This window comes from Heterocephalus glaber, unplaced genomic scaffold, assembly GCF_053883595.1.
Source record: "Heterocephalus glaber isolate CG9 unplaced genomic scaffold, H.glaber_assembly_v1.0 deba00001610, whole genome shotgun sequence".
Classification (NCBI taxonomy): Eukaryota; Metazoa; Chordata; class Mammalia; order Rodentia; family Bathyergidae; genus Heterocephalus; species Heterocephalus glaber.
The window spans coordinates 16,778,459-16,804,059 of record NW_028258381.1 but is presented as its reverse complement, the minus strand read 5'-3'; the positions used below and the strand labels follow the sequence as shown (position 1 = coordinate 16,804,059).

The 25,601-nt window shown below is 42.2% G+C and overlaps 1 protein-coding gene across 19 annotated transcripts in view; it reads right to left on the bottom strand.

Moving 5' to 3' along the window:
• Window positions 1-25,601, bottom strand: part of Caln1 (calneuron 1) — a 534,324-nt gene that overhangs the window by 381,722 nt on the left and 127,001 nt on the right. The window contains exon 1 of one of the 19 annotated variants that reach the window (XM_087196192.1): window positions 3,003-3,086. The exons of the other annotated variants lie outside the window; for them this stretch is intronic. The gene's annotated coding sequence lies outside the window, so the exon portion shown is untranslated. Of the gene's footprint in view, window positions 1-3,002; window positions 3,087-25,601 lie in introns of those variants that run through there. 19 annotated transcript variants of the gene reach the window in all.

Here is a 25,601-nt window from a genome sequence, read left to right as displayed (position 1 = left end):
CACCACTTGCATGACTGGCTTTGAGCACGCAGACTCTGAAGTGGCAATCACACCTGCCTGCCCCGCTGTGATTCGAGGTGGCACCTCAAGGTGTCCCCCAAACGCACCAGCCTCCAGCACTCCCACAGGAAATCAAAGCAGCCCACACTAACACACCTGCAGGCAAAGCTCCTGCAGGCAAAGCTCCTGCACCCAGGTGGCCGCCAGAGGGACCCAAAAGTCCCCCCAGCACAAGGCAGGTGGGGGGCTCTGGGCCGAGGGAATGAAGGGTGGAAAGAAGAATGGAGGAGCCGAGAGGGGAGAGGAGTGGGCTGGGTGGTCCTCCCTGCTGCAGAAGGAGCACTGATTCTGACCATCATGGGGAGCAAGTCACTGCATACCCCTGGGTCTCTCTCCCCATCTAGAACAGAGGCTAAGAAGACTTCCGAATATCAGGGCAGAATGAAGGCCAACAGGCAGGAAGTATGTGGAGTGGATGACTGGGACAGGTGAATAACACCTTTCCTTCCTCCAGAGCTGGAAGGGGGAGTGAGCAGCACCGGAAGAGGGGATCTCTCTCCCAGCTGAGTACCCAACCGAGGCTGTAGGCTTCCCCACCACGGTTCTGTGGGAAAGAAGTGTGCCCTGGGCCTCTCCCCACACACCCGGCACTCTGCGCAAGTCACCTGCAGAGGCTCTGGCTCTAAGGTTGGCATCTGTGCAGGTGGCCATGGTGACCCTCCTGAGTGACAAGGTGTAAAAGTGCAGGAAAACCCCACAAGGGAATGCGAAGTCCCTGGGGACAATGCTCAGGGTACCTACACCTTGCTGTCCCTCAAAGACACTGGTTAGACAACTCCAAGTGAGAGCAACCTTTCCTGATCAAGGTACGAAGGTGCTGGCTGGCACCAGGCTTCTGCCACCTTCCCCTGTGACACTGCTAAGTGACAGGCCCAGCAGGATGCTACCTCTTCTCTCCCTTGAACCTAAGTCATAGCAGCATGTCCCTGCTTGGGCTGAAAGCTGCTGACTTACAGATCACCCAATGAAACAGCTAAAAGTGGAAGGGTTTGACCAAAAGCACAATTATAAAATCATAAACTGGGCATGATGGTGCACGTCTATAATCCCAGCGCTCTGCGAAGGTGAGGCAAGAGGATCACAAGTTCAAGTCCTACCTGGGGAACTTAGCAACACTGTCAGGCACTATCTCAGATCAAAAATAAAGAGGGCAGGGCCAGGGATTTAGCTCAGAGGTTCCACAGCCTGCCTTGAAAGCACAAGGTCCCGAGTTCGATCCCTGGAACCAAAAAATAAAATAAAATAAAGAGGGCTGGGGCTGTAGCACAGTGCAAAGGCCCTGGGTTTAGTCCCCAGTACCCTCCCACACCAGAAAAAGAAATAAGTTCTAGACCTCCAGTATCCCAAGTGCTATTTCACCTAAGCAGCCTCAGCTAAACACCAGACATCTCCACCTGAGAGTCAAACCCACATTTAAAACTCAAGATGTCTAAAAACAAATTATCCTCCTACAAAATCAGGCTACACTTCCTGATTTCTCTATTTCTATCAAAGGTACTGTTAGCTCATCATAACAACTAGGACAACTCTCACAAATGTTCAGTACCCCAAAAAGTAAAACAGACACATGGCTGAGGCAAGAGCCAACTGTCAGCTGCAAAACCTCCCTTCACTCCTTCTGAGACTAACGCAGTGTACATCCACAGCCAATCATAAGGCGAAGGATGCTGATCACAAAGAATGTGTGCGCTGGCCAGTTCTAAGGTGCGTCTTCAGCTAATTATAAGTCAGATGTCTCCAAATCCATCCTGACCCATAAGCAGAAGACAAGAATTTTTTTTCTTGGGAAAAACACTTCAACTGCCATCACCTTGTTTCTCCGAGTGAGTTTTCAGACCAAACAGGATTTAAAAAGAGAACCAGATGTATAACTTAGGACTGTGTAGAAACTGTGCCAATCTCTTGGGGCCAGGAGCCATCATCATTTGAGCAGGAGTCAGTGCCCAGGCCCAGCTGATGAGGAATCTGCCCTGGCTAATGCTATCTATGTGGTTTTAGCTTTGTCCTCTGCACTGATCCCAGCACCCAATTATCCCCTCCAGCTGTTAACCATGTTTAAGTCTTTGTAAACTTGGGAAGACACTGCCCTAATCCCTGATGTTGCTACCCAGTGCAAAACTCACTAAGATCAGCACAGCAGCTAAAAGCCTTCCTTTTCCACCCCATTGCCACTCTCTCCAGTGTCTTAGCATTTTATAAATGTCTTCCCATTACCTCCTTTTACTTGGATATCTGAAGCTTTGGATCCACCACACAAATTTTTACAGCCAAAGCAATAAAATTATATTCAAGTGAACGTTATCCAATCCACACCCCAGGTCAGCCACAGAATAAATGATGACTACTCTGCAGAGAAAAGCATTCACCACTGAATCCCACTTGCTATACCAACATAATTTACTCCTGAAAAAAGGCAGCTTGCCAAATTACATACACATTCAACTCATTCAGTGTCTGCACCCAAAAAGCTCAAACTCTAGTGGGAAAGAAAACGTGCAACTGAACCATCCATAGAGATAAAATCATGTTCAAGAAAGGCAAGAGCATTTTCCCAAGTAAATTCAAAGCAGCTGCTGCAATTAAGGACTAAATTTCCCTCCAAGCAGCCTGGGGAAACCCAAGCTTTAAAATTCTTTTCTTGGCTAAGAAGAGAAGTATACAAGTCCATGAGCAAAGACAAACCTTGTCCTAAAACTGAAACTTAAAGATAGATCCTCACGTGCAGAGCAATGAATAAAAATAAATATTTTCACAAAGAATTTTAGCTCCATGAGAAATGTTATTTAAGTGACTGTTCGTCATATGCACAATATTTGTGTTTTATGTAAGGCAGGGCTGTGGTTTGAAAATGTTTATGTCTCACTAAATTCCTATGCCGGAACCTAAGATCCCATGATATAGCAGTAAAAGGTGAGGCCTTCGTTGGGTAGGGTGGCACATACCTAGAATCCCAGCACTCTGGGAGGCTGAAGCAGGAAGACAGAAGTTCAAGGCCAGCTTGAACTACATGGCAAGACCCTGCTTCAAAACATAAAAAAGAGGAGACATTTTTAGGAGGAGATTAAATCATAGGGGAAAAGCCTTCATGAATGGGATTAGTATCCCTGTGAAAGGGTTCATGGGAACTAGCCTAGGCCGGCTTCCCTTCCACCTTCCACTATGTGAGGATGAAGAAACAAGATGCCATTTTGGAAGCAGAAAGCAATCCTCACCAAACCCCAGGTTCCCAACCTCTCTCGCTGTAAGCAATGAATTTCTGTTGTTTATAAACTACTCAGCCTAAGCTATTTTGTTACAGCAGCAGAAATGGACTAAGGCAATTTCATGGTGAATAATCAGAATCTTCTGTTTGAAACCAGTGCTAGGTTTGTCTCCTAGCTCCGCCCTTCTTAGCCAAGTAAGTTATTTAACCCTTATAAGCCTCATTCTCCTCCTCAGTAAAAGTAGAGTTTGGCTACACAGTGAATAGCAATGTGGGGAATGCTGAATAAGGTGGGGTATGGAAAGCACTGAACTCAGGGCCAGGCACGTGCTCAGTAGGCATTGCCAGTAGTCATCTTTGCGAGATTCTATGAGGCAGGATGCAGGGGCCAAAGAAGTCATGGAAGTGTTGGGCTGAGGACCAAGCATGCTGAGTTACACAGGGGTGGATGGAACCCCAGCAGAGGAAGTTGGCTGGGGTGGGAAGCACCCACGAAGGGATGAGGTGTGAACCCTGGCTTCTCGTGGGGTCTGTGAGCACCAGCTGTCTCATGAGGAGGTGGCTCTGTGGGTGGAAAACAAAAAAGCTGAAGCAGAGTCTACCTCCTGGGCACCAGGATGCCGGCCCCATGGTCACCTCAAGGTGTCACGAGGTTAGGGTGCTGGTGTCGGGTGATTCTCGTGGTAGTAATCAACCGAGCCCTGTTCACAGTGACCTGAGACAATGCCCTTCTGGGATGGCTGCTTTATGTGAGGACTTGACTGGGGCAAGGGGTGACCGAATATTTGGTTAGACATTATTCTGGAGACCTCTGGGTTCCTAAATGAGCCTGACTTTGAATTAGTAGACTGAGCAGAACATATGGTTCCACCAGTGCAGATGGCATCAATCTAGGGGATCCCTAATCGAAGGCCAGTAAGGAGTAAGGAGCATCCATCTCTCTGGCTGCCTTCCACAGGCCACAGTGGGACATCAGTCTTCTCCTGGCTTTGGACCCAGACTTGGGCTAGAGCTTCTAGCACCTGCTCTCCTGGTTCTCAGGCCTTCAGACCCAGCCTGAACCAAGCCATCAGTTTTCCTGGGTCTCCTGCTTCCTGACAGCAGGTCATGGGAGTTCTCAGATTCTAAAACCACACAAGCCAATCCCTTATAATAAATCTCTTTGTGTATATGTGTGGCGCACACACACACACACATACACACGCTTCTTTGGAGAACCCACTTTAATACACCTTTCATTTTACTTCTCTATAGTGTCGAAGATCCAAGCTTATATGGTGGTTTTATTGTTCTCAGCAAAGAATGTTTTTCCCCGCCTCTAAAGCAATGCCACTCAAAGTACACTGCCAGTGGTATTTGTTGCTATCTGCAATGAAATAACTGCAGGAGTTATGAGGGAGCACTGCAAGTTCTGTAGCGATTTATAACATCACCTCAACGTCCAAGCACTGAATCAGAGGGCTTGCTTTGTACATTTTTCCTTTGTAATTGTATTTGTACAATAATTCTTTTGTAGTGTATTTTACAAAAGTATCCATGTGCAAAGGAATAAAAAGTTTTTAAAATGCTGGTCCTTCCTCACAATTAGCTTGAGAAGCATGGCTGCTCTTTCAGTTGCACAGATTTCTGGTAGTAGACCATGGAAACAGAGAAGAAAAACATCTCAAGAGATACATTTTAACTTGTCCCTGAGATTTTTTTCAAAGAATTTAAGACTTTGTAAAAGTCGCAGATGGACTTCTGAAAGTGCTTAAAAGCTCTCAGTTGATGCTTGAGCTCCCTGCAGAGGGCCTGGTGGCATCTACTGCAGAGTTGACAGAGTCCCATCTTCTAATCACCAGACAGATAAGGGGCTCTGTTGATCCTGCACTCAAAAGCTTAGTCAAGCCTGGCCAATCTGGATAGAACCTTTGCTAAATTCCACTGAAAACAGCCATGAAAGTGCACAACAACCATTATGTCCTCTACAGCACCAATGCCCAGGTATGGAAGAAACTTCCATCAAAGCAGCACTGTTGGGCTTACAGCAATCAACCTTCAGTGCTCTGGGTCTGAAATCAGAGAGCAAGTGAGAGTCAGAGGAAAAAGGGAGAAGAAGCAGACATCTTTATCTACCCAAATTCTCTTCTACTTCAGGGTCTCGTCTCGGAGATGATCAATCACGACAGCAGACAAGCATCTTCCCAACTAGTGTGTTTTTAAAGCAGCCAGGGTCAAATTCTCGCTGTCCTTACCACCACTGGCTTCTCTCCTATAGCCACTCATGATGATTGTAACTCTGAGCCTGAAACCAGGTCCCCAAATCCGAAGATGCAAATTTAGCTGCAGGCACGGGTACTGCTGAGAGGAGGACTGACCTGCAGGGATTATGAGTTTTCATATATTGCTGCTGATTAAGGACAAGCTCAGAAGTCCTCAGACAACCCAGAAAGCTTCTCCTCGGGTCCAAGAGCTAAGTTGTGGGGATGAGAAGATCCCACCTCGCTCCAGCAAAGATGCTCAAGATGAATGCCAGCTAGACGCTGGGCATTTGGCTAAGCACTTATAAAACAGTTTCGTTCCCTTGTTAAAATCTTACAAGGGCACGCCAATTGGCAAACACTAGGTTTGGATGGATCTCAAATCAAACAAGAATGAGTAAGCAAAAAACGCTGATGTTGGGGGGTCTGCCTAAAAGCTGTTTCATTAGAGAACACACTTTCAAAAAGTACAGCAAATGTGTATCACCAGCAACAGTAAAATACAAGACAAAAGACAGTTTCACAAAGTTTCTGTTTTATATGCTAAAAAAAAAATAAAAATAAGAATGCAAATTCATAAAGAATATCAGAGTAAGGTGAGGAGACAGCGAGAGAAAAATAAAAGCCAATCGGCTGTGAAGCAAGGTGGTTTGGAAAGGGTGGAGCAGGCCTTGGTAAACAAATCCAAAAGAAACAGCAGGGTGGGATCAGCATTTATGACAATAAAATATCTCAAACCAACAAAGCACCGTAGCAAATATAATGCACCCAATGTATCTACTACCCAAATTTAAAGCCTGCTAAGACGTTGCTTTATCTGCTTAGGTTTTTTCTTAAAGGAGTAACACTGAAGCTCTGCCCACTTACTCCTTTCCTACCTCCACTGCCACAATCCTACTCCAGAAGTGGGACAGGCCCTTCCTGCTCATGTTTAAATCTGACTACATTTGGACGTAACTATCCAGAACATGTTATAGTATCGCTATGTCTCTCTTTAAATTTCCATCGCTGATATCACACCATTTGTTTGTGTTTGCAACTTGCACATCTCAATCTATATTGGAGTTGGGTATCATCCAAATCCACACACACAAACCTAGTTAATTCATTTATGGCAGCTCAGTAGTTTTCCATTGTACATGTACATTATAATTCATTTTCCATTGCTGCTGTGGCTGGGGTATGGTTTGTACCCCAAAGGTTCACGTGCTAGAGGCGTGGTCCTCAATGTCATGATACTGAAAGGTGACGGCACCTTTAAAAGGCGGAGCCTCGTGGGAGATGATCAGTCACAGCTGCCCTATTGAGGGATTGATATCAGCCTCACAAAGTGGCTTAGTTCCTGCAGGAGTGGTTAGTTCCTGAGAGAGTGTGTTCTTATAAGAGAGTGAGCTCGGCCCTCCCTGATCTCTTGCTTCCTCTCTTCCTCACATGCATACACCCACCAAGCTATGTCACAGCCAGAAAGACCTCACCAGGGCCAACCAGATGGGGCCTGACAATCTTGGACTTTCAGCCTCTAAAATTGCAAGCTAAATAAATTTCTTTTCTTTACAAAGTACCAACCCTTGGGTATTGTGTTATAGCAAAAAAAAAAAAAAAAAAAGAACTGAGACAATTACCCAGTTAACAGAAAGGTACAGCGTAATAACTATCCTCATGTGTATCTCTCTTTGTACACATGCAGGAATTCTCTATTTAAGGGGTTACGTATGTGAACTTTCAACTTTACTGGATTTCACTGAACTGATCTTCAAAATGGTTGGATTAGTTATCTATATTGTTGCATAACAAAATTATTCCTGAATGTAGTCATGTAAAACAACAAATATTTATTATCTCACAGATCTGTGGGTGAGGAGTCAGGAGCTGCTTTGTGGGGTGATTCTGGCCCATGGGGGTCTCATGGGGTTGCAGTCAAGACAGTTACTGGAACCAACACCACAAGATAGTGCAGCCGTGGCTGGAGGACCCATTTCCAAGATGGCACACGCACAGGCTGATCACAAATGTTTCTTGCCAAAAACTTGGAATTATCACAGTTTGATCTTTTTCTTACTAGGTTTCCTTAATAGCTAGTTCAAGCATCTTTTTAAATGACTGCTAGCCATTCTGTTTTCCTCTTCTATAAACATGCTTCTCGTCTTTATCTATTGAGTGATCACTTTTGAGTTATCATTGATTTGTTCTTCTATGGTATAGTTGTCCAATATTTCAATTTCATCTTACTTTAACTACCCCCAAATATTATTGTTGTTGTTGATGCTGTTTCATAAAATCACTTTGCTGTCTAGACCATTCCACAAGTTTACCAATTTCTCTGCTCACCACTGCCTCTTGAAGTCCACTCTTTTGTTTGAAGTTAAATTATTTTTAGTGTAGGAATTTATTCTTTCACAGAGGGACTATAAATGGCAAGTGTTCTATGTCTCTGTCTGAAAATGAAGTCTTTACTCTGATCTCATTTGAATTATAGTTTAACTTAGAAGAAAATTATACATTAATTATTTGCTCGGTATTCCAAAGACTTTGTTGGTAATGACAGCTCTACCATCAGTATAATTGTTCACCTCTCAATACTCATTGTGGACAATGCTAGGTCATTATTTTCTCAGATATGGGCTCCCCCCACTCTTTATTCTCCCTTTTGTAAACTCTTACTATGTAGACAGCGGACTTCTTCCTTCAACCTGGATACTTCTGGTTGTATCACTCATACCCACTTAAAGTCCACTTGCTGAAGAAGCTGGAAAGATAATAACTGTATTTTCCAGACTTTCCTGTTACTGGGGTTCTGGTTGAGAATTAGTCGCAATACTCAAAAATACAGGCACAAAATGTGGAATACAACAGTGAGATGAAGACAGTAGTATACTGGTAAATGCTTACCAACAGTCTCAAAGAACAAAAGCTTGCTTTGGCGCATTCTCCCATTTCCGTGCTATAAGTATTCCCATGGCGGCCAATTCCAACCTCCTAACACAATGGCACTGAGCATGGAGTTGGGAAGAGATGAGCAGCAGTATGTCGCATAGCACCAGATAATATTCCCACCACACGCATGTAATGAACAGGATGAACCACAAAATCACAGGTGACAGCATCAACACGATTAAAAGGTGATGACTCTTAAGTATTTATTACCTTTGTTTTTTGACACAATTTACTTCATTGTAGGCTTGTTTTGAAGAATGCCCACATTCAACCACCAACTCACAAAGTCCTTGAAACTTAAGGGCAGCTTGGGAAGCTGGTATGAGTTGGCTCCAGCACGCCACTGGATGAAGGCCATTTCCTGTCAACTTTTGACTTTTTATGGAAAGAAGTCATGGAAACATGACATTTCCCTGCAACAATGTACTACTGCCACTCTCCAGCTTCCTGGCTGTGATAAAGTGGTTTTGGGGTGATGACAATGGCTTCTGATCCCTGGATCTCAGCTCTAGGTGATCACTCTCCAATCTGGGGGAGATCGAGAGAAATCTGTAGGGCCAGTGGCAGCCTCAGTGGTACTAACTTTCCCCAAGGGTCAACTCTGAACTACTCTGGATGTCATTCTGGAAAGCCAATAAAATCCATTCTTTCTGCCCTTGAACAGTTGTGTAAGCATCAAATTCATTGTACAAAGCTGGGTGTAACTGCTCACTCCTGTAATTCCCGCAGTCTGGGAGGCTGAGGCAGAAGGATCCCAAGTTTGAGCCCAGGCAGGTCAACTTCGACACTTACCAACACCCCATCTCAAAGAATAAAAAGGGTTGGTGCTGTAGCTTATTGAGAAAGCGCTGAGTTCAATCACCAGTACCACTACCAAAAAAAATGCTTATACTAAATCTCTTTCTTTTTACAATGCCCAGTGTGATTACCAACTCTTAAACTAAACTTCGTTGTATCATTGTATCTTTTTCCAAAATTTTTATCTGCATATCTTATAATTTCCTCAAAATTACTTTCAAATTCAGGTTCTCTTTTCAATTTTTACTTAATCGGTGACTTAATCTTTCCACTGAATTTTTTATTGAAATGGCCATTTTCCATTTCTAGCAGTTTAATTCTTTCATAAATCCACCTCATTTTTCACTGAGCATAAATCTTTCATGATAATTTTGCTGTTTCCTCTTCATCACTTTTAACAGGCTTGTTGTCATATTTTCTTCCAGAATGGCATTCTATTAGCTCCATCACAACAGGCACTAATCCTCTCTTTAGGCTGCTCAGATGTGTCCTAGGGGTCACCTCTGTCCCCATGCTGCCTACCATTCTTTGTGGAGGCACCGCTAGCAGAATCCAGCAGTGCTCCAGAGGTCTCACCAGCTGAGAACTGGTTTTTACATTAATTCCCTGGCTTAGAACCTTGCACCAGAGAAGTGACTGGAAAATACAGTAAAATTTTTATTTAATACAGTAAAAAGAAACATTGCCATGAATCCCCCTCAAAATACTCCTTCTCGCTTTGAACACACTTATCCCATCATTCTCGCCACTTTCTGAAGCAGGTCTGGAGTCCTCTTTCCTGAGAGTCTTTGCAAGGTGTGATGGAACATGTGGCAGTTACTGCTGTCCAGGGCCATCCAGCAGAGAAACTCACGAAGACATGACGCTGCGTCCTCATTCACCCTTTTCACCAGATCTGGCACCATGTGACTCTGGCTCTTTCCAAAGTCAAAGTGACCAAGAAAGAAAATGTTTAGAATGGATTCAGGACACTGAAGCAACCAGGACAGTGCAACTAAAGACCCTCTCAAAACTGCTCTCAGAAAGTGGCAAGGACGATGGGATAAGTGTGTTCAAAGTGAGAGTGGGTATTCTGAGGAAGTTTCGTAGCACTGTGTGATTTAGTGTAATAATTTTAAACATTTAAGTATTCATGGTACTGTTCAATCCCATCTTGCAAGACTGGACTGCATGTTTCCTGTGACACAGGCATGGAGTTTTCATTCATCTCTGAAGGTTTTTCGTTTGCAGTCCAGCATCACAGGGTCAGCAGGTAGGCTGAGCACAGTCTCCCTTACAGAAGGGTGACTTCATTCGAGTTGCTATAATAGAATACTACACACTGGGTGGCTTAAATGGCAAACACTTATTTCTCAGTTCTGGAGACTGGAAGACAGAAGTTAGGGTAGCAGCAGCAATGGTCAGCATGCTGGTGAGGATTTACAGATGACCATCTTCTCATCATATCCTCTAATGTCAAACAGCAGATACGTTTATAGGGGTACAGGATACCATTCATGGAGGCTAAACCTACCCTCATGAACTGTCTAACCCCTCTTCTGTTGCTATAACAGAACACCTGATACTAGGTGATGCAGAAAAAAGAGAATGGCAATGACATCTGCTTGCCTCTGATGAGGGCCTCATGGTGATGTCACAATATGGCAGATGGGGGAGAGGGGGGAGGGAGAGGGGGAGGGAGAGAGAGGGAGGGAGAAGGAGGGGGGGAGGGAGGGAGGGAGAAGGAGGGGGGAGGGAGGGAGGGAGAGAGAGAGAGAGAATAAATGAACGCAGTCACACTGCCAGTAAGGCAGATGGATTCAGCAGCCAGGCTTGAATTTTTGATGACAGTCTGCTCCTTAGGAACTCACCAGGGTCCCTGTCTCCATCTCTTGAGGGCAAAGCCTTCCATGACCTAATAACTTCCCACTATGCTCCATCCCTTTCTGAAAGGTTCCACCACTTCTCGAAATCACTGTACTGAGGACCAAGCTTCCGACATATGATCCTTTGGGGCCCACACTCAAGCCATAACCCAGTGATGGCGAACCTGTGAGAGCTTAGGTTCGCCCCCAGTGAGTGCCCTAGCCAAAGCCCAGCATGATCTAGTTACCTCCCAAGGGCCCCGTCTCCTAACATCGTCACACTGGGAATTCAACATCTGAATTTGAGGGGAGACACGAATATTTAGTCCGTAACAGAGGGTGTCTGCCCCTGCTTCTTGCCTGTGTGAGTCCAAGACTATATTTTTTACCCTTGCATGAACCTTAAAACCCTAAATCACCACAGCTTGGGATAGGGATGGAGCTCCTGGTCTGCAGGAGCACCCCCTCCTATGATGACCTCCCTGGGCTCTGAGTTTCCCCTTCTTTTCTTTCCAAACTTAGTTATTTTATGAGTTGGAGTTATAGTCAGGCAGCTCAATAGAAGGACTTAAAACAGTGAGCTGTCTACAAGTTGCTGGAAGAGCTGGAAAGCCAAATAGAGAATGGTTAGCAGAGGTTGGTAAGAGCAGAACCTTATACCTCCACCCTTAATCTGGAAGAACATAAGAAGAGGCAGAGTTATGAGAACCTCAACATTGGGTTTCCCAGAAAGATTTAGAAGAATGGTTGGGGCTGCCCAACTGGAAGTAGATACATGGAAGAAGGACTTTACTCTGCCAAGATCCCCTGCCAAGGTACTACTACCGAAAAGGGGGCACCACTGCTGGAGACACTGGTCAAAAGCAGATAGCAGAGTCTCTCTGTGTTTCCGGTCTTCTCATTTCCTGCTGGTGTCGCCCTCTGGCCACATCAGCCGGAGGCTCACAGCCAGGGAATCTGGAAATGGAGCTTGCAGGGTTTGGTCCACAGAATGCACAGCAGAGCAGCAGGAGGGAGGCAAACAAATGTGTCAGCAAGCAGGCAAATGACTGGCAGAACTACATAATAAATTGCTGCATTTATCCAGCATTTTCATTCTTGTAGCAGGAAAAGAACCCACATTCACTAGTGACCTCACTGCCAGAACCAGGTACCCTGGTAACATTTCTGAATTTCAAAGGTGAAAAAAATTCTCTGAGCATCCAGGTAGAAAATACAGGTTACCCACAATGGAACAAAATGAGACTTGGCTTTCTTCAGGACAATAAAGACATAATCTCCACCCAGTGCTGCCTTAGAGGGTCACTTAAAATGAGTACAGACATTTATACAAACTAAATGATAGAGAAAGATGTTAAGGTGAATATACAGGAAAGGAAAGGTCTAACTTCAAACAATTCAAACTAAAAAGCATTAAAAATCCAATGAAGACCATTTTATGTTTAAGAAGAGTAAAATCCAAAATAGCAGTATATTAGTCACAAACCTTGATGAACCATATTTATAGAGTAGAACCAACTGATGGAGTAAAAATAAAAGATGGTTTTAAAAATTATTGAACAATAGATAAAGAAAATGTGCTCTATGTGTGCATATATTCACATACACATGGAATACTATTCAGCCATAAAAATGAAAGAAATTCTGTCACTTGCCACAACATGGGTGGGAAATAAGGCACACACAGAAAGCCAAATACTTCATGGTCTCACTCATACATGGAATCTAAAAGTGTTAACTTCATGGAAGTTCAGAGTGAAATAGTGCTCACCAGACACTAGAGAAAATTAGGGGGAGAGACCAATAGGATAAAGTTGGTCAATGGACACAAAGTACAATTAGGCAGGAAGAATAATTGTTATATTATACAATAGGGTGACCTTAGTTACATTGTGGTTATAACTACTGAAGTAATATATATTTCAAAATAACTAGAAGAGATTATTTGAATTCTTTCACCTCAAAGACATGATAAATGGCCTGATTTGATTATATAAAGTGCACATATATCACAACATCATAATGTACTCCACAGATCTGTACCGAGGACCCCCCCCACCGGGCGCGCCCACCAGGTGCCAGCTTAGTCACGCAGACACCTGCAACAACAGGGCCCCCCTCCCCCACCGCTGGCCTCTTGGCTGTGCAGCTACCTGGTTCCACACTACAGAGGCACAGGGGCACATAAATGCCATTGTTCAGAGCTGTACAAGTGAACAACAGAGACAGGGCCTCTCTCAGGCTCCCTGATGAAAATTGAAGCCCACTGGAAAAGTGAAGAGAATCTCTGCAATAAAGGCACACCAGACCACCGAGTTTGGTAAGTTGGAGGGATCATCACCTCCCATTGGAACCTGGACTATCTTCAGGGGAAGGGTAGCTGGAACTTGCAGTACAACCTTGCAGAGTTCTACCCTGCAGGACAGGGAGCTCAACTTGGGACTTGCAGCCAGAAATGTGCCTGAATCTCATGGGTCTGTGACTGCCTTGCTGAGACTCATTGACTTATAACTGCACACCGCTGCCCACGCTGTCCATTGTGACAGCAGAGACATACCCTGAAGGAGGCCCTTCATTTTTATCTTTTGTTTGTTATTTTCAAAATTACCACTATTTTTTGTTCTTATTTTTAATTTTTTTTCTTCTTTTCTACTCTTTTAAATTTTTATTTTTCTCTTCTTTCTTTCTTTTCTCTTTTCTTTCTCTCTCTCTCTACCTCACTCCCTTGCTGTCCCACATTGTTCTTCATCTCCCCTTTGTGTTCCTGTTCTGGCCCTAATTCATATTTCTTCTTTATTTTTCTTTTCTCCTCTTTCCTTCTCTTGCCTGTGCCCTCTGGCCTCATTGCTAACCTTCCCCAACTCCTTCTAACTCCCTATCCCGAAGGGTAAAGTTGCTATATTGAAGAGTTTATTCACTATAAACATATGTTGGTTTGGTCCTTGATTTTGATTTAATTCACAGTTAAAGGTGATAGATTAATAACTATCATAAATGGTCATTTTCTAAGAGGTACTTGATGCTATTGTGTTGCTGATGGTATCACTTGGGTTAATGTGTTGTGATTGATCTTATCAGTTGTCCTTCCTGGTGTAATGAAAATGAGATAGCCTCAGAGTCGTAAGAGACTCAAAACCTAAAGACCAGCTATATCTGGAAGACACCTCTGAGAAGCAAGCATTCCATAAGGGTTCTAAATACATCAACAAAGATACTTACAATAAGCAACTTCAAAGTATCAACCCAGGAACTAAACCAAGGACAGTACCAAAACAAAAATGAGAAGACATTTAAGCAAGGCACAAACTCAGACTTCCACCCCACAAAAGGCAAATTCTGGGGGAAAGGAGGTGGAAAAGTCTGATAATCAACCACCTGGACACCCTGAACTGATAGCACAGCAAGTAACAAAACAGATGAATGAGGCTCTAGAAAATTTTAAAGCAGAAATAATCTCCCAAATAACTACAGAGATGGTGAGCAGAGTGAAAGACATGATTAGAGGCTCTAGAAGAGAAACAGATAAAAAAAAATAGATGAGCTCAGAAACATGCTGGAAGCCATGAATGCCCAGCATAAGAAAGAAATGGAAACCATGATCACCCAACATAAGAAAGAAGTGGAATCCATGAAACAAATTCAAACAGATATTCAGAAGAATGAAAACTCCATTGAAAGCATGCACAGCAGATTAAGGAAATCTGAAGACAGAATATCACATATAGAAGACAGGATTGCAGTTAAGGACCATGAAAACAGAGATTTCTTAAAAATAGTAAGGAACCATGAGAAATCAATCCAGCAGCTGCTAGATGATGCAAAGAAGAATAACATAAGAGTGATAGGAGTCCATGAAAAAACAAGAGAAACTACAATTGACATTAAAAAACTGTTCACAGAAGTAATAGTAGAAAACTTCCCAGACAGAGGTAGAGAATTGGACATACAGATAAGTGAGGCATATAGAACCCCAACTAGCCATGATCATAAATCTGTACAATTATTTTTTATTAATTAATTTTTTTAACTCCCAAAAGTTTAAAAAATTGTTGAAGACTTTAAAAACACCCTCTAAGCCTCTGATAAGTTAACTGGAAAAAATGCTCAAACAAAGAGGATATGAAAAGTGCAGCTATTATTCTGTGCAGGCTAATTTAATATGTGCCTCCCTGTGTGTTTATATTACATGTATGTCTGTAACCCTGGAGATCAGTTTTCAGGTCTCTATGATACATTTATAAAGACATATCAAATGTAAGATCACAGAGAAAATATCAGTATAGGTTTTTAAAAAGCAGGTCTGCTATGATTAAATATAAGTAGAAGCAATAATAAAATATAAGTAAAAGCTAAAATTATAAGTTTCAATACACACATACTTTCTAGGTCTAGGTTTAAATTTAAATCATGATTATAGGTTGTGTTTAAAATAACAAAAATGGAAACAATACTTATTTCAAAAACAGAGAGCTGCAAAATAATTTCCAGATAAATATTTAAATACTTCCATCATCCTAAAGAGAAAAAAATGAAAACTAAATCATCTTCAACACTAACGTCTCAGTTAGAAAATAACAAAATAAATTAAGAAAACAGAAAAAAAGGAAATAATAAAGGGATGAATCAGAAAACAGATAAATTGAAAGAGCCAGTTCTCCAAAACAATAGCAATAAACTAGACAAATCTCTGAGAAGTTTATTAAAACAAATTCAGAAACCACAAATAGACAACAATCTGAAATATGAGAATTTTACATAACTCTAGACTAATACATTTTAAAATACCAGCTAAATGAATTATTTTTCTCTCAAAATACAGAAACTGGATTTTTATTGGAAGCAATACAATTTAATATTGTTTATGCTTATTGAAAATGTTTACTTTGTAATGCAATGATTAGAAGATCTGGTTTTAAGTCGGGTTTATTTTTATACTTGATTTTAATGTCTGCCATAAATAAAAAATATACCTTGAGAAGAGACACGGACCCAAATAAAAGAAAAATTGCCCTTAACACTATTTACTAAAGCACAATATTTCAATTCCACATGACAGGCTTGCTAGAGAGTTCAGTGTCATTAAGCTGGTAAAGGTTCCACTTCCCTAATCTCAACTGATGAGTTTGAAAAATGATTAAAAGCAATTGCATTTCCTTATTTTTAACCAGAGTCAAAAAAAAAAACACATTTATTCTCTTCCTTTGGAAGTTTCTGCAAACAGCTGATACAATTCTGTTTCCAGGTATTTGAACCTCCCAGATCTGAATAGTAGAGAGCGTGCCCACATCAGTTCTTTCAGCAACGAAACTGCATAATGGGCAAAACATTTCCAATGCAACCATTTTCAAAAATGCTCATGGGTAGCATGAGTTTCCTTTGCAGAGTGGTTATTTCCTCGATCTTTGTTAAAATGACATCTCTAAGTGCGAGGAACCAGCAACCTCCTTCTATCTCTAAAGATCAGAAAATGTGGATCATTGCCGGTTTATGACAAAGCATTCGATTCTCCTTTGTGCTGGGCAACTTTTTAAAGAACTTTGCCCCAAAATAAACCACACACTTGATTATGGCACTAAAGCTATCTTCAGTCATCTACCATCTCATTTCAGATTTAGACGGGTTTCATTATTCATGAGAATGGATATAGATCTACATTTAAATAGTCTCCTTCAAGTGTTTAAATTATTCTGGCCAATTTTTGTCCAATCTGAAAAGCATCCCTGTTGAAACCATAAAGAAACCGAGATGATGAAGGCTCCCTCCGGAAGCACCAGAAATACCATCCCCACCATGTGTTATGGTCCACTTGGACCCGCTTGATCCTTGACCAGCATGACCAAAAAGCTTGGGCTTCCTGGTAGACATCTTTTCAAGCCTCTTGCCTATTTTCTGTGTGTTAATCTAGTTCAAACTAGTTAACATAACTTGCCATGCCCCCAACCAGGCACTTGTACAACCATGATGGAAAACAGTACAAAGATTCCTCAAATAAATTAAACCTAGAAATTCCAGTTGGCCCAGCTATTCCCCTCCTAGGTATCTCCCCAAAAGAGTTAAACACATTATATTACAGTGATCCATGCACACCCATATTTATAGTAGCACAACTCATAACAGCTAAATCTTGGAAGAAACCTATATGTCCATCAACAGATGAACAGATAAAGAAAATGTAGTGTTCACACACAATGGAATACACTCTGCCATAAAAAGGACAAATTTGAATCATTTGTAGGAAAATGGATGCACCTTGAGACCATAAAGTGAAGTGAAATAAATCAGACATAGAAACTTAAAGATCACATAGTCTGTCTCATGAGAAACCCAAAGTAAAAATAAAGAGCTAAATAAAAGGTAGATGATATGAAATATGGTGATAGATCTTTTACAAAAGGGAAGGGATTTGAGAGATGGAGAGAGGGGTGAGAGCAGGGAGACAAGAGGGATGTAAAAATAATTAAGATGTGCGATGGCTATGTACCAACTCCCCGTGAGGAATGTGATCATTATGTGCTGCAAACATGGACTAAGAAAATAAAATTGCTCCAGAGTGGAAAAAAATCAAGTCACTGAAAGCAAGTGCACTATTGACACCACCTGGTGTACCCTATCCACCTTCTTTCCCAGGACAGTTCACACCAGGTGCGCAGGCTCATGGGCATTTCAATGTCACTCTCTACAGTAGATACTGTTACAGCGTGATCGCTTCCTTCCTTGTTCCTCTTACACCCAAAGGAACTCCTTACACACCTCATTCCCTCACTCAGAAATTCATGGCAAAGAGACTGTCACTACAATGAGAGAAAGGAAGACAAGATGTCCATTACTCCTGCTGTTAAATCACAATGTCTGAGAGACACGATATGCAGTCAGATATGAACAGAAGTAAAAAATTATTAAAAGAAGCAGATCAATGCAGAAACAACCACCAAATAATCAAAAGCCTAGAGTTAAACACGTAAGTATTTAACTAATCTTCCATAGTTAAGGGACATTCAAAGCTGAAAAAAGAAATCAAGGAAAAGACTAAGACTCCCCAATATAAAAACTTAAACTCCCAAACATTACAAAGAGCATAGTAAAAATGAGAGGCAAACAGGGAGGAATAAGGACATCAGCACACAATTCATAAACCTGAAAAGACAGAGAACTAATAAATATCTAAAAACAGCATTTGATCTGAAAAGCAACCAAAGAAATACAATTTTTTTAAGAACTACTATTATCTATGTTTTCAGTGTAGGTGGGTTTTTGTTTTGTTTTGAACACGCTGGCACAAATATTGGAGACTAGTACTCTGTGGCAATTGGAGCAATCATTTAGAGAAAGTGATGTGGCAATTAACATCCAAGTCTAAAAGATGGTTCTCACTCTTTGACCTGATATCTATTTTTTAATCTACCCTGGGATATAATCAAAGATGTGTGCACCAAACTATTTCACGTGTTGTATTTAAAATGGGAACAAAGACAAAAGAATGAAAGAAACAAGAAAATCTAAACATACATAAATTAATAAGCAAAGTTCAACCATTAGAGAGTCAAAAATTTCCAAATCCTTAGGACATAGATTTTTTTTGTAGAGACAGGCTGACCTTGAATGTGTGATCTTCCTGCCTCACCCTCCTGAGTAGCTAGGATTACAGAGGTGTAGCACAGCCACGCCAAGGGGGAAAGAAGCCAAAGGAGGAGGCCTTGGTGGAAAGGCTGGAACACCACTCTCAGAGTTGCCAGGTGTAAGAGCTGGGATGGACAAAGTAGACTAGGCGTGCCTGACTGGAGTCCTTTACATGGAAGTGAGGTCTCCTACCCCTAGAAAAAGGTCTTCCTAAAACCAAGGAGTCATCTGACCGAGGGTGGGGTTGGTGCCCCAGGGTAAAGCTCCTCCTTTGGCACTAGTTTGGGCCAAAGTCCCAAACCCTAAAATGAAGTAAGGTGGTCGATATGCCCCAACCTACAAAGAATTTCAAAGCTGGTCCTCCATTCAAGGGAAGACTGGTGTTGAAACCCACTTTGTATTGGCACAGTATATTTCAAAATGTCAGAAATGCCAAAGGCCCAACAAGGATTGCCAGCCATTTGAAGAAAACCACCTTCACCAAAGAGGAGAAAGAGCAGGACAAAAACCATAATAAGCAGCCAGGCCCATTCTGGGAAAAGACCCCTTGGCAAGAATTTTAATACAGTGCTGCAGGGAGATCTAAGAGGGTGCTCAAAACATAAGCGGTCTGAGCTCAAGAATTCTGGGACATTATAAACTTCCAAAGTATGTGAGAAAAATAAGTTCATAAATGCAGAAGGACCACATACACCTAATAAGTGTTTCAGGAGGAGAGAAAAAAATCTCAAGATACAATAGATGAAAAATTTTCAAAGCTGATGAGATGAGACTGCAAGCAGGAAAAGGCTGTCAGTTTCGAGATGAGTGAAAAGACCCACAACAGAGCCAAAATCCCACAGAACTCTAGAACAGCAGGCTAAAGAAAGCACTCTAAGCCACCGCGAGGACAGAATAGATGAATGACTGCCATACTGACTTAGACCACACATCAATGTCATTATACACATGACAACAATGAAGTAAACCTCTTGGGAAAAATTAATCCAATCAAGATAGGGGCTTAGAAAGTTTACAATCCACACTCTTCCTAAGAGAATCACTCAGTGCAGCCAGACATAATAAGCAATCCCAGCATTCCGAGAAGCTGAGGCAGGAAGATTGCAAATTTGAGCCCAGCCTGGGCAATTTAGTAAAACACTAGCTGAAAAAAATGCGAGGGGTGTGTGTGGGGGGAATAAATGAATATGAATCACTCAATTATTTCAGCGCAATCAAGAAATTAGAGAACTTAGGACTCATCAATTGAGAGCCCAGCAGGCCACAGTGGGAACAAGTGTGGCTCATGGGCTCAAGGGCAGGGAGACAGTGAACTTCTAAACCAGCTAAGTGAGAAGCAGAATCAGCATCAACTATCAAACACAGGTGGCCTCCCACATCAGCAGTTCAGCTTCTATAGACTGAAACTATCCATGAAAAAGTACAAAAACAAAGTGCCTGCACTGAGCTTTACAGACTTTTCTTGGCATTATCCCTAAACGATGTAGTCTAATAACTACACAGCACTTACACTGAATCAGGACCTCAAGGAGTCTAGAGATGATTAAAAGTATATGAGAAGGGCTGGGGATTTAGCTCAGTGGTTTCACCACCTGCTGCGCAAATGCAAGGACCCCAGTTCGATCCTCAGTACCAAAAAAAAAAAAAGTATATGAGAGGATGTATCGCAGGATATATGCAAATACAATACCATTTTATATACAGGACTTGGGTTTATCTGCAAATTTTGGTATCCACGGGGGTCCTGGAACCAATTTCCTACAGATACTGAGGGACCATTACACAATTATAGAGGAGGCTCCCCCTCTAATTCATTCTCATTCTCTCTCTCTCTCTCTCTCTCTCTCTCCCCCCTCTCTCTGGCAGTATTGAGGATTGAACCCAGGTCCTTTGCACTAAGCTACATCCCCACCCTTGATTTTTATTGCTTATCTTCCAACAGGGTCTTACTAAATGGCCCAGACCAAGCTTAAACTTGAAATCCTCTTGCCCCAGCCTCCCAGAATGCTGGGTTACAAGAGTTCACCACCATATTCAGCCCAATCTATTTATTGTTTTTATTTCTTCTATCAGTGTCAGAGGATTAATAATATAATATTTGTTTGCTTGTGCAATGAACAATATTTACATAATCATGGTGTTACCAATAATTCCTTATTTCTGAATGTGAAATGGACAAATCATGAAAATTTCAATTCCACGAGAAGAACAGTGTGATACCATCAGACCCTCGTGATGGGACAGGTTGACAAGAAGAAAAGAGAAAAAATCCTTTCACACTGGGAAGTCAAAAGGTATGGTTCAAAGATAGTAAAGAAATGAAGATTAAGTAGAGGAGCTAGAGCAATAGCACCATTTGATGCAGAGGTATGAACATTAAAATGTGCCTGGTATAGACTGGGAGGGAAAGGAAGAAGGCTGCAGCCAGGAAGCTGGGATCTTCTAGTCTTTTGCAGAGGAGGCTGCAGGGGTCCAACCTCAAGAGGACGATCGGGGCCCACACACTTCCCTGGGAGCGACAGCACTGACCAGAGGCACACAGATTAGTGAAGAGTGCCTGCCTCTACCAGGCAGAGATTGCCTGCTGGGGACTCTAACTTTTTATTTGTATCCACTTACATTTTTATTATCCCATTCCTATATTACTTTATATTAGGTCAGGCCATAAAATTGCATGTACAGTGTAATCACAACTTTAAGAATATAATTACCTAGTCACATGTATATATTCATATATATTTTTTTTTCTTGCAAGAAAATAAACCCAAATGTTAATACCAGTTATTGCTATGTGGTGAATTGACTATAATTGTACGCGTATTTGTTTGAACTTTCTACACTTTGTACCATGGGCCTATTTCATTTTTATAGCCAGAGAGAAATTAAGATGATTTTAGCAACTAAACGGGTGACAAGAATGTCCCCCGTAGGGGATCTGGTCCCAGGGCAGGACAAAGGCTGCCTGAAGCCAGGCTGCAGTGACCAGGGCTCAGGTACCAGCTTAAGACAGCACAGCGCATGTCTCCTGTACCAATTTTTATTTATTTTTCTTTTGTGATGCTGGAGTCAGAACTCAGGAGCTCTTCCTTACCCCCATATCAATTCTTTTTAATTTTTATTTTTATTAGTTACATGTTTGCAGTACATACGATTACATTCACTGTGGGGAGTCAGTGCATGGACACGACACATCTTAGTTTCTTTTCATACCCCTTTACCCCTCTCCCTCTCCCCTCCCTCCATCTCTTGGTCCTCTTCCCATTTGCAAAAGAGCTGTCTCCCTATTTCCTAAAATCTTTTATTTTGCTCTTTCATTTATCAATACTTTCAATTTCTCATAAAACAGAAACCATGAGATATTTAAACTTGCATGTCTGATTCATTTCACTTCACATTACGATCTCAAAGTGCATCCATTTTCCCACAAATGACTTAGTGTAACTGTCTCCCTCTGAACTGCTGAGGAGCTTGGGTCACAGGTAATGAGGTGACTGCCCCCTTGTTGGAATGACTCTGTACCAGGGTCTCAAGAATGCAGAAGTTCACCTGCCAATAGGGATGTTTCCAGCAGGTGATTTGAGTTGTTCTCACTGAAAGTAATTAGACAAAAAGTTCAGCTCCTCCTTAAGGCTATAAAAATCTTTTTAATTAATAAGTTGACTATGGACAGATTTAATTTTCATAAGTTTCTATGTAACTTCCTTCGAGATCCCCAGGTAAAGTTATCTTGCTAACCCTACCAGACACTTCTGGCTACTTAGATATCTGAATCAAACCAGAAGCTTTAGACACTTTTCTGCAAAGATAGGGATCCTGGAGCAGAGTGAGAGGCCTCCCCCAAGACAGGGAGAGACGAGGCATTATCAGATCTGTGGGAAATAACATGTGGAAATAAGTCCAACAATGGCTGTGGAGGAGCCTCCAAAATGGCATTTTAAAATTTTTATTAACTGTCTTACTCTGCACCGGCTGCTGTAACAAAATACAAGGGGTGATCAAAATGTAGAGTGAATATCTTTTAAAACTTTTTAAAACTTGTAATAGTACAGTAAGATACATGGCCATGAGTCTTCCTTAAAATCCTCCCCCTCGGAGAATGCAGGGACTCAAGCAAGGTGAGGCATGCGCCGAAACCACTGAGCTAAATCCCCAGCCCAAGCATTCCAGCCATTCATCCCTCAATAGAAACCTATTTTTATACTAAAATTAAAATTATCAGAAGCCAAACAATGGGAAATTCAGATCTCATATCTACAGTTGGGTATCATATGGACTCTGTCACTATGTTGACCTGATATTTTGTGTTCTCCCATGTAGTAATAAAGATCCGATAGAAAAGTGATGAGACTGCTGGTATGAAAGAAGAGGTACTCTTCAGAATATATTGGAAAGTATGGTCAGCTTCAACAAGACATCATTTACTTTCCCAACCCCTTAGCCATAGATGTCCTGGTGCTTTGTGTTGGTCTTTACAAAGACTTTTATCTTCTTGGATGATTGGCAAAAGAAATCTGTTTTTGTTGGGATGAAGTTGTCTGCAATCAGCAGGGATCTGATGGCTCCACCTTGAAGTGCAACAATCCATCAGAACTCACAGAACTCAATAACAATAAAGTCTCAGGATCTGACATGCTTACTCATCCTTAAAGTTTAAAAATCTAATCTTCCATGGTTAAAATCAGCAGTTCTTGCCCAGCGTGGTGGTGCACACCTGTAATCCCAGCACACTGGGAGGATACAGCGAGAAAATCACAAGTTTGAGCCCAACCTGGGAAATCTAGCCACTTTGGAAGACCCTGCCTCAAAATAAATGAGAAAATGGCTGGGGACGTAGCTCAGTGTGAAGGCTCTGGATTCAATCCTCTGCACCAAATAAATACATAAGTTAGTTAATTAAAAAAAAGATCCTCCCCCTCACTTCAAACACACTTATCTCATTATTCTGGGCACTTTCTGAAGTAGTTCTGGAAGTCCTCTTTCATGGGTGTCTTTACGGGGTGTGATCAAGAATGCAGTGAATGGTTGAAAATATGATGCTGTGTTCTCATCCACCTTATTCACTGGATCTGGCACCCTGTGATTTAGGGCTCTTCTCCAAAGTCAAAATGACCATGAAAGGGAAACAATTTGAATCAATTCAGGACACTGAGGCAGCCAGACACTGCAACTAAAGACCCTCACGAAAGAGGACTTCCAGAACTGCTTCAGAAAGTGGCAAGACCGATGGGACAAGTGTATTTGAAGTGAGGGGGACTGTTCCGAGGGGGATTCAGGGCAATGTCTTTTAGCTATATTGAATATTTTTATTTAAACACATCAAATTTTTATCACACCTCATGGCACAGACTAGGTGGCTTCAACAACAAAATTTATTTTCTCACAGTTCCGGAAGCTGGAAATTCAAGATCAAGATGCCAGCATGTCTGGGTTTGGAAAGCACCTCTTGCTAGTTTACAGACAGCCACTTTCTCTATGCGTCCTCTATCATGTAGCAGGGAGAAAGAGAACAAGTTCTCAGGCATCTCTATGAGGTCCCTAATGCCATCACAACAGCCAGTCTCATGTTACTGCTTTTAAACCTAATCACCCCCTAGGTCCTATCTCCAAATACCATCCCTCTTGAGGTTCGGGGTTGAACATATGTACAGGAGCTTGGGGGTGTGGAAGACAACACAATTCAGCCCACAACACTGGACACACTGAGAGCAAACAGGGCTGAAGATGGACAAAATCATCCAGGAATCTAACAAAACCTCCATTGCTTTCTGCTTTTTGTAATTTTTTAAAAACTCAGATTGAGCCCTCTCACACAAGAGGAAGCTGTAAGAGATTCATGAAGGTATAGGACCTCTGGAGAGCAGCTTCATTTTGGCTAATCTACATAAAGTGAATAGCATGTAAATTAGATTCATTCAACCTATCCTTCAGTAGGAAAGTGGTTTGAAATTTACCTATTACTTTTGAGTTGACAGCATGAGAATGTTTGGAAATAAGACTCTAACATGGAGTATGAGGACCTCATTTGTTTTCTAAGGGTTTTTTTCCTTCTTCTACTGAGGAAACTTAAAACTGAGGGCACATCCCAGAAAGACTGAACCTGATCTAGTCACGAGAGGTCAGTTCACTTCTTCAGTCATCTGGGTGAGAAGGTGTCATGGTTTAGATCTAAAATGTTCCCCCAAAGTCTCATATTCACAACTGGGGCTTGATTGAAAGAGGCAGATCACGGGGGTATGACTTGGAAGGATATATTCTTGGCCCTGGTTCCTCCTTTCTCTCTCTGCTCCTGACCACCATGCAGTGAGCAGCTCTCCTCCACCATGCCCCTCTGCTACGCCCTTCTCCCTTGGGGCCTGCTGACCATGGACTGAACTTTCTATAGCTGTAAACCAAAACAAACCTCTTCTCCTTTAAATTGTGAGTGTTGGGTATTTTTTCCCAGTGACAAGAAAGTGACTAAGACAGAGGCACTTAACACATTGAATATGCTGTGGTCCACAGATGGTACTGGAGCAGAATCACAGCCCATGTCTTCAAAAGGCTTACAAAACAGCCAGGACAAGAGTCCCAGAGATTAAAGAGTATCTGGGCTATGCAGCTGCCTGGAATGATGCATACTCAGAAAGAGACAACCAGGGTCCAAGGCAACCACTGGGCCGAGCCTCTGGTCCAGGTGACATGGGGCAGGGGTGCTGGTCACAGAACTCCCAATGTAGACCAGACACTGGAGCCCTGCAGACAGCAGCCAGAATGTCACAAGAAAGGCACAGTCACCCCAATGGCCAGGCAGAGGATGGTGAATGCAAGAAGGCAGCCACCTCCAGACATCTGCTGGGGAAAAGAGGATTCTGGCTGATGCAGACATAAAGGCAGAGCTGGAAACAGGAGCACGGTGTAAGAAGGCGA